Genomic DNA, 15,764 nt, shown 5'->3' with positions numbered 1-15,764 from the left:
GTTCATATATTAAATGCAACTATCCTAAATCGCTACATCTTTGCGTTCGGGAGAATGATGGGAGAATTCGTACAATTCGAATACGAAGCGATTTAAATAATTTGGACTGTATACACAAGTTATACTGTACACATTTTGCCCTTCTCTCTCATATTGAAAAGGTCATAACTTTACAAAAAAATTGAATTTTTATACCCTCCACCATAGTATATTATTAATTTTGTCATTCCGTTTGTAACTCATCGAAATATTCATTTCCGACCCTATAAAGTATATATATTCTTGATCAGGAAAAAATTCTAAGACGATCTAGCCCTGACCGTCAGTCTATTGTAATCACGCTATCTTTTGGAGGAATTGAGATATGGTGCTGAAATTTTGCATAGGTTTGTATTTTGTTTGCAGGCAGGTCAAGTTCGAAGATGGGACATATTGGTCCACGTTTAGGTATAGCTCCCATATAACAGTACCCCCCAATATTCGGTATTTTGGGGGTTTTGAGCGCGTTTTTCAACCGAATACGCTGAAATTTGGTACATTGGATTCTTATTGGGTAGTAAATGTATCCACAAAACAATTATAAATATAGGTCCACTTTTTCTGGAAGCCCCCATATAAGGGCACCCCAAATTTTCGATATTTTGCGGTTCTTGAGATCGATTTTCAACCGAATTCGCTGAAATTTGGTACATTGGGTTCTTATTGGTTACCAAATATCTCTACTAAAAATTATAATTATCGGCCCACTTTTTCTGGTAGCCCCCATATAAGGGCACCCCCAATTTTCGGTATTTTGAGGTTCTTGAGCGAGATTTTAAACCGAATTCGCTGAAATTTGGTACATTGGGTTCTTATTGGGTACCAAATATCTCTATTAAAAATTATAAATATCGGTCCACTTTTTCATTTCAAATACCTGTCAGTATACCTGTGGTTGAGGGTATCCAAAGTTCGGCCCGGCCGAACTTAACGTTTTTTCACTTGTTCACATTTTTCTTTTGATATGTGTCGTCCATAATTTGATATGTTCGTCCGATTTTATGTAAATGGTGCACTAAAGCCACTATATATTTCTTTTGATTTGCACGAAATATGGTAGAGGGTACTGAATTGAGTCCAGAATGACGTGTGAAATCGGTTCCGGTTCAGATATATATTTCGTCCGATTTTATGTAAATGGTGCACCAAAGTCTCTATATATCTTTCGATTTGTACGAAATTTGGCATAATGTACTGAATTGAGTCTAGAATGACGTGTGCTAAGTTTCGTGGAAATCGGCTCAGATTTAGATATAGCTCCCATATATATTTTCGTACGATTTAAATGGTGCACCAAAGTTCCTATATATATTTCGATTTGCACGAAATTTGGCGTAGCGTACTGAAGTCTAGAATGATGACTAAGTTTTGTGAAAATCTGTTAAGGTTTATATCGGTTCAGATTTAGATATAGCACAGCTTCCATGTATAATATCGACCTAATTGTACACCAAATAATGAATAGGTGTCTGATTGAGATTACATTTTAAACAGTGCAACATGGCGAAATGCGTGTGTCAAGTTTGCTTTAAAACGATTTACAAAATTTAGCATAGGTTGCAGAATGGCAAGTGTAGGGATTGATGTTAGTCGGTTTACATATCTGTAGACATAGATAACATATCTAAGTTCGTTCAATTGTATGTCAATGTTCCTTCGAAACGTCGACGTCTCTATGGATACATATGTAGAATGTACCCAAAGGGGTGTAGGTAGGTAACATATAGTCGGCCCAGTCCGACATTACTACTTTCCTTACTGGTCTATTTTATATGGCATCCTCATACTATCCGATTTGAACTAAACTTTGTACAACCTATTATCTTTATCAAGCCTAGATCAAGTCCCATTGGTCCGCTCCTACTTGTATCTCCCCCACAATGGGTAACATTTTTATACCCTACACAACTATGTTGTCAGGGTATTATAGCTTTGTGCAGCCCCAAAAGTTTGTAACGCCGCGAAATATTGGTCCTAGACCCACCTTTAAGTATACCGATCGTCATATCTCGACTAGCTGAGTCGATCTAGACATGTGTGTCCGTCCGTCCGTCTGTCCATTATAATTTGTAAACACGATGCAGGCCACAGTTATGGACCAATCTTCACGAAATTTTGCATGTAGAATGGGTTCTGGCCAATGAAGACCCCTATTGTTTTTGGTAAAGATCAGTTAATATTTAGGGGATGAAATGGACCAAATACTAAATTTTTGTCGGTTTTTCTGGTCGCTCCAGAGACCGCAATTATGGCGCGAACATCGCGAAATTTTACATGGAGAAGGGGATCGGGCCAAAGAATAAGCATGCCTGTTTGGATAAGGATCGGCCAATATTTAGCGGGTCAAATGGACCCCGACTTTTGTGTGAAAAATTACAAATTTTGTATTCTATTGCCTATATATTTGCCCCTGAAGGACATAGACCCGAGAAGTTGATTGTATATCCAAGAGGAGTGGTTGACCTTTAAATTGATACCAATTATATGGTCGTACGTACTCAGATGTGGGAGTTACACTTAAATATTTACAGGTGCTTACGTACTGAGATATTATTTAGTAACCCATTACCACACTAGAGGGCGGAAATATGGCGCTGGTCGCTCTGAATTTTTCCAGTTGTGGTCAAGGACAACGCCTAGTATTTTCGGCGATGATCAGATAATAATTTTGGGATGTAGTGGACCGAAGACTTAATTTTTTTTGTGTTTTTATTTCGAGTCGATCTATAAGCCACAATTATAAGCCGAACATCACAACACAACCCACGGTGAAGGGAATCTGGACAAGTAATTAGAAGGGATGTACTGAATATTATTAATATTCAGTGTAAGGTAGAGGTGCTGTTGACCTCTAATCGGGCAAGAGAGTGCAAATATCACGAAATATTGTCCAGGCTCAAAATAAACTACCGCAGAAAGTTAGAGTTCCGTGGAAGTTGTGTAGGGTATCATATGGTCGGCCCCGTCCGACTATACTGCTCCGCTCACTGGTTTAATTTATATAAATTCAGTATTAGATGAAATTAATGTTCGATTTGAACCAAACTTTGCACAATCTATTATTTTTACCATGTCCAGATTTAGCCCGAAGGTGGGACCCGTCGGCCCTCTCCTCTTTGATAAGAACCTCCGCGAACCATAGGCTGAGGGTATATTTACTCATTTACTTGTTATTATGAGGATTTGCTACTTAGTTATAACCCTTTATATTGGAACTACTCCCTGACGAAAGTTTCTTTAAAGCCCTTAGACAGTCCTAATTTCACACAACCCTTCATTGACTATAACCTTCTCGCATTTGTGTGTTTTTTAAACTGCAGTCTGATTTTTATATTCTCCGTCTTCCTCGTATATCTCCAAATAATAAAGAAAAGCCTTCAAACAAAAACAACGACATAAATTACAGCATAATTATACTGGATTTAATTAAAATCTCGTAAACGAAATGCATTTACACACTCTACACACGAAAATTATGCGTTTTTCGCTATCCAAAAGCAGCCTTTGTTTTTTCGGGAAATTTAGTAGACTAACAAAAAAGAAACGAAACGAAACGAAAAACGCCGGTACCATAAAAGCGTCTAATGGGTGAGGAAGGTGGATGGATGGAGGTGGTATTAACACATTGCACTCATTATGTGCTCAACTAATAGCCATCAAAACTACTGTGAACAGCTAGATCACAGACAAAAGGGCGAAACGTTTTGCTTCTATTTTTGGGACATGAATGAATGAATGACTGACTGGATGGCTGGCTGTTGGGATGAATGGTTGAACGAATGTTTTCTGGAGTTCAACTCTTTTTCTATGGAGAGATTTGTTTGTCATAAATATTCACAAAAAAATCCGAATTTATGATTTCTTTTTAATTCCTTTTTATTATTTTCTTGAAGTCAGCGAGTGCATGACTGAAATCCTAAATTATGCATCAAACAGCTGTTTCGTGTATTATGTTAATGCAAAATAATGAAGGCCTTTAATGGGAATGATAACGATGTGGCCATTCAAAATAACAGCTAAAATAATAATTTTTAATAGATGGAGATTTGAAATATTTTATGAATAAATTTAATGAGTTGAAAATTTGAATGGACTTGTACACTGCCACTATCTTAAATATGGAGTATTCTATGAGGGCTACTATATATATTTTTTGTAATATGCAACACATAGAGTTAACTGGCGCCATAATGTCAGATTGAAAACTTTCTATTTTTTTTAGAAAAATGTACGTTTGACGTACGATAATGTTTGGTGTTCTTTATACTGCCTTGAAAAAATATTTTCCAAAAAAAAAAAAGGAATTTAAATCGGGAATTTTTCTTGAGATCAATTTTCACCACTTTCGATGTGAATTATCACGACAAGAATGCATCGATGATAGAGACACCCCTGGCATCCAAGTAGAATAATTACTTCGTAGCAAATGGTCGTCTGTTTCTTCGACAAAAGTGTTCATGCGGCGATAGTTCAACATGAGCAACATAGAATGGTAAATTCTTAGTGGTACAATTTGTTTGCCTGAAGTCTTCGGAGAAACTCAAAAACGTACATGAATTGTCGGGTAACTGTGCACCATGACAATATGAGCTCTCTCACATCGGCCAAATTAGCGCCCTATTGATGGATCATCTCCTTTAGAGCCTTGACTTGGCACTCAATGACTTCTTGTCATTACCTCTCAACAAGAAAAAATGTATTGCCAACGATTTTCATCGCCAGGCTTCAAAACCCACGTTTCGGAGCGCATAAAAATTGATTTCGTAAATAATAGCTCTTCTGATCATATCGACTTTATATAGAGAAAAATCTGAGTTGTAGCAAAGAGTCTATGGAGAACCAAAACTGGAGTTTCCATAAGGACGAGCTGAGGTAGAAAAAAAAAATATATATATATATAGACGAGTATATGGGCTAGAATAAGTGCCATGGGGACGTACTGGACAAGCAGAAGGACTAACAAGCCCTTATAAACGAGATGAAAGTCCATGGAGTCTTTATAGATTGGCCATGTGCCATAAATGTAGTATTTGTAGGAGAGTACTGGACAACGGTGCAGAATCATTGTTGACTAACAATTGGATTTGGTTTTAAATTATTTTCTCCAAGACTATCAAGAATATTATTCCAATGAGTATATATGTCATAAATAGCCTTTAAGCCAAATGAAACTATATGCCAAACTAAGGGACTTGGATATCTTATGGACAAGCGAAAACACTCGGCTGTCCTTATACACTCGCTGAACCTACAGGGAGCCTTTAAGGGTGCAATAGTCAGGTGGTCTTTATTGAAGAGTTAAGGAGCTAGAATCTATTTCTCGGAGATGGAGATAACCACAACTGTAGGCCTGCAAGGGCAACGAGAGATATTTATACCCTTCACCACTCTGTGGTACAGGGTATTATGTCTTTGTGCATATGTTTGTAACAGGCAAAAGGAAACGAGATAGACACATTGTTCCTTTTGAGAATATGCATAGAATCACTTTCTGAGTCGATTTACGCATGTCCGTCTGTCCCTCCGTCCGGCCATGTATTTTTGTTAACAAAGTACAGGTCGCATTTATGATCCGATTTGGATGAAATTTGACATAGGTCACTTATTTGGCCCGAGGACGAACTCCATTGAAAGTGGAAAAAATCGGTTCAGATTTAGATATAGCTCCCATATATATTTTCGTCCGATTTCATGTAAATGGTGCACCAAACTCCCTATATATCGTTCGATTTGCACGAAATTTGGCACAGCGTAATGAATTAGGTCTAGAATAATGTGTGTTAAGTTTCGTGAAAATCGGTTCAGATATAGATATAGCTCCCATATATATTTTCGTCCGATTTATTGAAAATAGTACACCAAAGTCCCTATATATCTCTCGATTTGCACGAAATTTGGCATAGCTTAATGACTTAGGTCTAGAATGAGGTGTGTTAAGTTTTCTGAAAATCGGTTCAGATTTAGATATAGCTCCCATATATATTTTTGTCCGATTTAATGAAAATTGTGCACCAAAGTCCCTACATATCTTTCGATTAGCATGAAATTTGGCATAGCTTAATGAATTAGGTCTAGAATGAGGTGTGTTAAGTTTTCTGAAAATCGGTTCAGATTTAGATATAGCTCCCATATATATTTTCGTCCGATTTAATATCTTTCGTAAATTTGGTGCTTAATGAATTAGGTCCAAAGTTTGTTGAGTTTCCCTATATATAGGTTCCTATATATCTTTCGATTAGCACGAAATTTGGCATAGCTTAATGAATTAGGTCTATAATGTTTGTTGAGTTTCCTGAAAATCGGTCCAGATTTAGATATAGGTATCATATATATTTTCGTCCGACTTAATGTAAATGGTGCACCAAAGTCCCTATATTACTCTGAATTATGTCTAGAATGATGTATTCTGAAGATCGGTCCAGATTTAGATATAGCTCCAAAATATATTTTCGTCCGATTTAATGTAAATGGTGTACCAAAGTCCCATAATATCTTTCTAGCGTCTAGAATGATGTGTGCTAAGTTTCCTGAAATCGGTTAAAATTTAGATATAGCTTCTATATCTAACCAAATGAAAAGTTTAGCATCGGTTGCACAATGAAATGTTTATGGATCCAATTTCATTTTACTGGTCCTTTAAAAATGCGACGTCTGTTAGGATTCATCTGTTGAATATACTCAAAGTGGTGAAGGGTATCATATAGTCGGCCCCGTTCGACTTTACTACTTTCCTTACTGGTTTTAAGACTATTTTTTCCAAGGACTATCGGATCAATAAGAGTGTATATTTAAATATTAATTTTTTAGGACTATACGTAGATGTTGTAAGGTAATTTTCTCTAGGAAATATTTTTGAGTTTAGAATACTTTCCTAAATAACTCAATAATCGTGGAACTGATAGCCCAATAAGTGTAGAATGTCAGGTCAATAAGAATGCAATTTTTTACATTATTTTCTGAAGGACTATTAGCTTATTAAGCGTGGATTTTTTAAGATAGTTTTCTCCAGGTTAATAATTACCTTGGAGTTTTTAAGAACAATTTCTCAAGGAATGTCACCTCAATAATTGTGGATTTTTTGAGAATATTTGCGGAAGAACCAACACAATAAGAGTTGATTTTTTAGATTATGTTATTGTATTACATAAACAAATGGGCCATGGATTCATTGTAGACGATATCAAAGGTCACGAAGTCTTTATAGAAGAGCTCAGCTCATAAGCTTATTTTTCTTAGACTTTCAAATTAATTGGATTAGAATTTTTAATATTATTTTCTTAAGGACTATTTATTATTTATTTTTTAATATTTTTCGAGAACTATCAGATCAATAATCGTAGATTTTTATGTGTATTTTTAGCAAGTAGCTCAATAAAAGTAGATTTTATAAAATTATTTTTGTTCATTGTCTATCAGATCAATCAAGTGTCGACTTTTTAAGATTGTTTTTGTTAAGCTATATAAAACTATAAAGACTCCCTGCTTCACTTCGTTTATAAAGTCTTCCTTCGGCTTCAAGTCCTTTATGTACGCCTATTAAAAACTCTCTATCACTTTAAAACATATGATGATTTTAATTTCGAATGGGATACGTATCACAGTGTTTTGAATTTATTTTTGTTTTCATCATTTTGTCACATTGCGAAATTTCACAGAATTCAAGTTCTTCACTTCAATTGGTTCCATTTCATGGAGAGATAAATGTACTTGGACAAGTGTCAAACCATTAATATGTATGTGGCAACAATTACACTTCATCCATATATAAATTGGATATGTTGTCTTCCATATGAATAGTGTCTCAACATTTAAAAGATTGTGCCAATAAAAACAACAACAACAAACATTCATTGTGCAGCTAAGTACAACAACCTCTTGAAGTAATGAACTCCCAAAAAATACATAGAGTCATGAAACACATTAACCATGTTAATGTCGCACTTGATTTTTGTTGCTGTTAGTGTTGTTGTGGTCGCACAGCTTTTGGAGAAATTTCATGTTGCGATGTTATTTTTGGTGAACACGATAAAGGGCCCAGTCATGTGGTGTGCTGAAGTGTTAGAAAGCCATTAAACCATATGTTGCCTAATTATATTCGTCTTCGTCTTCTTCATTTCCATCTCGAATTAAAACATAAAAACAAATGCCGAACAGTTAAGTGTCGCATGACACAGTTTCATTGTTGGTGGCATTATTAAGAATGTGTTATGGTCATCATGGATTACATCGAAAATTCAGGGTATTCTAATTATAAACTCAAGGATTTCAATGTAATTTTTCAAAGGATAATGGCTATTTTCTATGTATTCGAAGAACGCGGATAATTAATCAGCTCTAAGGAAGGAATAGAACACACACATTGCCCCACACATTTAGGGAGAAAGTTTTTTTGCGAAGATAAAAATACTGGGAATACGGAGCTCTCGATAGGGAGTCGAGGTGAAGGGTCAGGGAATATTATACACGTGCAGAAACAGGGAGTCATTAAAAACGAACAGAAGGGCCAGTGAGTCTATATAGACGAGCTGAAGGGCCAGTGAGTCTATATAGACGAGCTTAAGGGCCAGTGAGTCTATATAGACGAGCTATATAGTCGAGCTGAAGGGCCAATGAGTCTATATAGACGAGCTGAAGGGCCAGTGAGTCTATATAGACGAGCTGAAGGGCCAGTGAGTCTATATAGACGAGCAGACGGGCCAGTGAGTCTATATAGACGAGCTGAAGGGCCAGTGAGTCTATATAGACGAGCTGAAGGGCCAGTGAGTCTATATAGACGAGCTGAAGGGCCAGTGAGTCTATATAGACGAGCTGAAGGGCCAGTGAGTCTATATAGACGAGCTGAAGGGCCAGTGAGTCTATATAGACGAGCTGAAGGGCCAGTGAGTCTATATAGACGAGCTGAAGGGACAGTGGGTCTATATAGACGAGCTGAAGGGCCAGTGAGTCTATATAGACGAGCTGAAGGGCCAGTGAGTCTATATAGACGAGCTGAAGGGCCAGTGAGTCTATATAGACGAGCTGAAGGGCCAGTGAGTCTATATAGACGAGCTGAAGGGCCAGTGAGTCTATATAGACGAGCTGAAGGGCTAGTGAGTCTATATAGACGAGCTGAAGGGCCAGTGAGTCTATATAGACGAGCTGAAGAGCCAGTGAGTCTATATAGACGAGCTGAAGGGCCAGTGAGTCTATATAGACGAGCTGAAGGGCCAGTGAGTCTACATAGACGAGCTGAAGGGCCAGTGAGTCTATATAGACGAGCTGAAGGGCCAGTGAGTCTATATAGACGAGCTGAAGGGCCAGTGAGTCTATATAGACGAGCTGAAGGGCCAGTGAGTCTATATAGACGAGCTGAAGGGCCAGTGAGTCTATATAGACGAGCTGAAGGGCCAGTGAGTCTATATAGACGAGCTGAAGGGCCAGTGAGTCTATATAGACGAGCTGAAGGGCCAGTGAGTCTATATAGACGAGCTGAAGAGCCAGTGAGTCTATATAGACGAGCTGAAGGGCCAGTGAGTCTATATAGACGAGCTGAAGGGCCAGTGAGTCTATATAGACGAGCTGAAGGGCCAGTGAGTCTATATAGACGAGCTGAAGGGCCAGTGAGTCTATGTAGATGAACTGAATAGCCAGTGAGTCTATGTAGATGAGCTGAAGAGCCAGTGAGTCTATATAGACGAGTTGAGTCTATATAGACGAGCTTATTTTTAAGGAATATTTTATTCAAAGAACCAATAGCCCACAAGACGTAGATTTTTAAAGAATATTTTTTCAAGGACTTTAGTCCTCCAGACGTGGTTATTTAAAGAATATTTTTAAGCACTTCCGTCCTCAAAATGTGGTTACTTAAAGAATATTTTTGCAGGATATTTTCAAGTACTTCAGTCCTCCAGTTGTGGTTATTTAAAGAATATCTTTTCAACGACTTCAGCACTCCTGACGTAGTTACTTAAAGAATATTTTTGCAGGAACTATCAGCCTTAAAGGCATGGATTTTTCAAGGAGGTTCTAATGGTCCCATTTTACTTACATGTGAGAATGAGTGTTAATTTCCCCTTTAACTTTTCCTGGGATTTTCGCCATTCGTATTCACTGAGTCACACAAATTTTGCATGAGTTTGGTCCCGACCCGCTCGCCACATGTGCCCTCTTGACAAACTGACAAAACTACGATTATTTGTCATTTTGGCATTTTGGATAATTTGTGCATAAATGGCTGTGTTGCATTTCGATGACTTGGCATTTGGCAGCCACGGCACTACCACATTTCATATTTGAAGTCAATTCAGAAGAAGAAGAAGAAGAAGAAGAAAAAAATAGACTCTATTTAGGGTCCGTCCATATGCTGCCTCATGCTTCAGTTGCATTTCCTAAGTTGTATTTCATTGGATTGGTTGGTATTTCTTCTGGTCCACCAAAAAATCCCATGCCAATACAACCAAACTCATGACAGCACCGAGTCAAACTATGGAATAAGTGAAACGACACGACACCAAAAAAACAACAACTACAACAAAAGTACGACACACTGTCAGCCAACATTAGGCAATTTATCTCGACATTATAGCAAACAACGACAGCTAGTTTTGGTACATGCATCAATGGGCCAACAAATCAGGCAACCAGCTTGCAGCTACTACTCATGATGTCGTATGTCGGAAACTCCATGTATGCCACAATACATCACACTCACTCTCCTCTATGGGCAGGCGGCACTGGGGTATGGCAGCGGAATCTTATGAAATGTTTGAAATAATCCTTACCAGTACGGAAAGCCGCTTTTCAAACAGTTGATGGTATTGTTGGTGTTTGGTCATAGTGGTAGTAGTGGCAACGACGACGACACGTAACATTTCAGTTGCATCAAAATAAATGCCTATTTTTTCTGCTAATGCAGATGATGCGAAGAAGATGATGGAGCTGCTGCTGCTGCGGCATGTCGTGTCATTCACTTATTTCCCAATATCAGCTGGCATTTCTCTACCGAAAAAATGCCAGGGTGATGAGTGAAATGTATACAAACAAATGAGAAAAAAGCCAACATCAACACTACCAACACTGAGCTTCCACAATACGTGCGGTCAAGGTAACACATAGCCATCATTATATCGAGAGATAAATACTTTCTTTTTTATTTTTGTTGAGAATTTCGGAAAATTCTTCTGGCAATGCAGGTATTGTTTTAGACATTTTGGCACCAAAGGCAATATTGCACTACTCCTCTCTCACCTTCTAAACATTTCCAAAGTTGAAAAAAAATTCTACGATGCATTGTGATTGGCCAATATGCTATGCCATATGGGCGTTATACTATTTCACATTGCAGTAGTAACAGAAACAAAAAAAATGATTTATTCAATTTTTAATTAATAGTGTCCAAATGAAATCAGTTTAATAATTTATGCCAGGAACTCAGAATTTTATCTAAATTAGCTTTTTAAAAATCCTGATCAACGAACTATGGGTGTAATTTGATAACAGAAAAAAAAATAAATGCACACCTGAACAAAAAACGATTGATCTCTCCAGAAATGGGTGTTAACACCCAACACTGTCAAAAGCACGCCCTTTTCCAACACTTGGGTGTAGGCAAATCGACATTCCATTCCACTGGTGGTATTATCTCCATGACAGTCGTTAGCATTTGACACGCCAACTATTTCCAGTTTAGTAGTTAAATGTCAGCTGGAATCTTTGCTTATCGCTTAGAGAAATCTTTGCAGCTGATTAGAAATAAAAAAAGGCTGGACGAATAATGGAAATTGTCAAATGATACTTCAATTTGCAAAAAAAAAAAAAAAAAAAAAAATAGATAAATAAATAAAAGTTTGAAAAACTATTGTTGGCAAAAGCGACTACTTAGACGAGCGACTTTATAAGAGGGAGCCGAAAAGGAGTCGAACGACTTTATAGATGGTGCCGAAGAAGGATTCGATATGAAGGCGAGGGAGTCTATAAAGACAAGTTGAAGGGACATAGATTATAAACTGAAGAACTAAAGGACCAGTGAGTCTATATAAACGAGTTGAAGGGCCAAGGAATCTATACGAGCTGAAAGGCCAGAGAGTCTATACAGACGAGCTGAAGGGCCAGAGAATCTATATAGACGAACTGAAGGCCCAAGGAGTCCATATAGATGAGCTGAAGTGCCTGAGAGTCTATATAGACGAGCTAAAGGGCCAGAGAATCTATATATACCAAATGAAGGGCCAAGCAGTATATATAGCGTCGAGCTTAAAGTCCAAGTAACCTATATAGAGACGAACAAGAAGTCTATATAGACGAACAGTAGGACCAGGGAGTCTATGTAGCGATAAACCGAAGGACCAGAGAGTAACACCAGATCAGAGCGCCGAGCGTAAGGTGCAAGGAGACTATATAGAGACGAACAAGAAGTCTATATAGACGAACAGTAGGGCCAGGGTGTCTATGTAGTGACAAACCGAAGAGCCAGAAGTAACACCATATCAGACCAGTGATACACTTCTTTTAATTCGTAAATAAAGTGACCGGTTCTGTAAAAATTTTTGAAACGGTACAGCGGTTGATTCTTAAAAAAATATGTAAAAAAATCTGCGCTTAAAAAATAGTAGTTCAAGAAATATTTTTAAAAATCTATACGAGCTGAAAGGCCAGAGAGTCTATACAGACGAGCTGAAGGACCAGAGAATCTATATAGACGAACTGAAGGCCCAAGGAGTCCATATAGATGAGCTGAAGTGCCTGAGAGTCTATATAGACGAGCTAAAGGGCCAGAGAATCTATATATACCAAATGAAGGGCCAAGCAGTATATATAGCGTCGAGCTTAAAGTCCAAGTAACCTATATAGAGACGAACAAGAAGTCTATATAGACGAACAGTAGGACCAGGGAGTCTATGTAGTGATAAACCGAAGGACCAGAGAGTAACACCAGATCAGAGCGCCGAGCGTAAGGTGCAAGGAGACTATATAGAGACGAACAAGAAGTCTATATAGACGAACAGTAGGGCCAGGGTGTCTATGTAGTGACAAACCGAAGAGCCAGAAGTAACACCATATCAGACCAGTGATACACTTCTTTTAATTCGTATATAAAGTGACCGGTTCTGTAAAAATTTTTGAAACGGTACAGCGGTTGATTCTTAAAAAAATATGTAAAAAAATCTGCGCTTAAAAAATAGTAGTTCAAGAAATATATTTAAAAATCCATCTTTCTAAAAATATTTATAAAAAAATTCCCGCTTCTGCATAGTCCTTTAAAAACTATTTTAGAAAAATTCACGCTTCTGGATAGTCTTTCAAACAACATTTTAGAACAAATCACGCTTCGGTAGTCTTTCAGACAATATTTAAAAAAAAATTCCACGCCTCTGGATAGTCCTTCAAAAAGTATTTAAAAATCGAAGCTTTTGGATAGTCTCTTAAAAACATTTTTAAAAAATCGTTTAAATCAAACAAACATTAGGAGTTTGGTGAGCCATTTATGTAAAATCGGACGACTACATATACAATTGTTGGAGCTATATCGAAATCTAAACCCGATTTTCCTAAAACTTACCACACATGATTCTTGTTGAGGTTCCATCGATTATGTCATCGATAAGTCTACTTATCGGTACCTCAACTATTACCTATCGTCATCAGAGAATACCAATCGCTAAATAAGAAGAAGAAGAAGCAAGAAAGAAAATAAAATGCTTTTGCCGCAAACACAATAAAGAATTGTTGTTTAAATAAAGAAAACATAATTCAGACCGCCAGCGTCTAAATATTTAAATAAGTGTTTTATTTTTACAAACCACCACCAGTTCCTAATTAGCAACACGTAAGTATCGCCTGTATACTTGTTGTGTTGTCTAATATTCATATTTATTGTTGTTCGTCTTTGTGCAACAAATACTTTCGGCTCTAAAGCTACTCTGTAGATTTAGAACCCCTACAAGTCCATACGCCTGTATCGGAACTTGTACAATTCTAGACTCAACTCAGTAAGCTATGCCAAATTTCGTGCACATCGAAGGATAGGTAAAGGTACTTTGGTATATAGGTACTTTGGTGCACCATTTTCATTAAATCGGACGAAAATATATATGGGAGCTATATCTAAATCTAAACCGACTTTCACGAAACTTAACACACATCACTCTAGACTTAATTTAGTTCGATATGACAAATTTGGTGCAAATCGAAAGATATATAGGTACTTTGGTGCACCATTTACCTTAAATCGGACGAAAATATATATGGGTGCTATATCTAAATCTAAATAGATTTTTCCCAACTTTCCCAATAGGGTTCGTCCTTGGGGCGAATAGATGAGCTGTGCCAACTTTCATCCAATTCGGATAATAAATTCGACCTGTACTTCGTTTACAATTTAACATGGACAGACGGACGGATGGACGGACATGCATAAATCGACTTAAAAAGTGATTCTATGCATATTCTCAAAAGGAACCATGTGTCTATCTCGTTTCCTTTTGCCTGTTACAAACATATGCATAAACCAGTGACGGGGCCGACCATATGATACCCTACACAACTTCGACGAAAATCTAACTTTATATGGTTCTATATTCAGAGCTTGGGCAATATTTCGCGATATTTGCACCCTTTTGACCGACTAGATGTCAACAAATATTTCAATAGACGAGGGGTGTACTTGTCCAGATTCTCTTTACCGTGGGTTATGTTGTGAAGTTGGGCTTTCAAAAAAATAAGTTTTCAAAAAAAATAAGTTTTCGGTCCACTTCATTCCAAAATCATCATCGAAAATTATAGGCGTTGTCGTTGACCATAACGGGAATCTAATGGAAAATTACAAAGCGATTAGCGCTATATTTCCGCCCTCTAGTGTGCTAATGGGTTACTAAATAATGTCGGAATACGTAAGCACCTGTAAGTGTAACTCCCACATCCGAGTACATACTACAATATAATTGGTATCAATTTAAAGGTCAACCACTCCTCTTCAATACACTATCAACTTTTCGGGTCTATATCCTTCAGGAGTAAATATGGCGTATATACAATACAAATTTTGTAATTTTTCACACAAAATTCAGGGTCCATTTGACCCGCTAAATACTGACCGATACTTATCAGGCATGCTTATTCATTGGCCCAATCCCCTTCTCCATGCAAAAAATCGCGATGTTTGGGCCATAATTGCGGTCTCTGGATCGACCAGAAAAACCGACATCCCGTAAATATTAACCGATCTTTTCCAAAAATTTCGCATGTAGGATGGGTCTTCATTGGCAAAAGACCCATCCTACATGCGAAATTTCGTGAAGATTGGTCCATAACTGCATAACTGCGATCATCGAGATATGATGATCGGTATATTTAAAGGTGGGTTTAGGACCAATATTTCGCGGCGTTACAAACTCTTGGGGCTGCACAAAGCTATAATACCCAGACAACATAGTTGTGCAGGGTATAAAAATCGAAGCTTCTGGTTAGTAGTTCAAAAACATTTAAAAAAATTCCGCCCATATTGGTCTTTTACAAAATATTTTTCAAAAACCAAGCTTCTGGATAGTCCTTCAAAAAGTATTTATAAAATCCAAGCTTTTGGAAAGTCTCTCAAACTTATTTTTAAAAAACTTATTTTTAAAAATAAAAATTTACGATATTTTTTTGCAAAAAATAAAGTTCAAATAAAAATATCCAGTTTTATGAATTGAATCCTTAACAAATATATTAAAAAAAATCACTTATTCAAAAAATGTTTAAAAATCCAC

This window comes from Musca vetustissima, unplaced genomic scaffold (assembly GCF_032173495.1).
Source record: "Musca vetustissima isolate MV318-11 ecotype Yass unplaced genomic scaffold, APGP_CSIRO_Mvet_v1 utg2199, whole genome shotgun sequence".
NCBI classification, from domain to species: Eukaryota; Metazoa; Arthropoda; class Insecta; order Diptera; family Muscidae; genus Musca; species Musca vetustissima.
Note: the sequence above shows the minus strand (reverse complement) of the source record.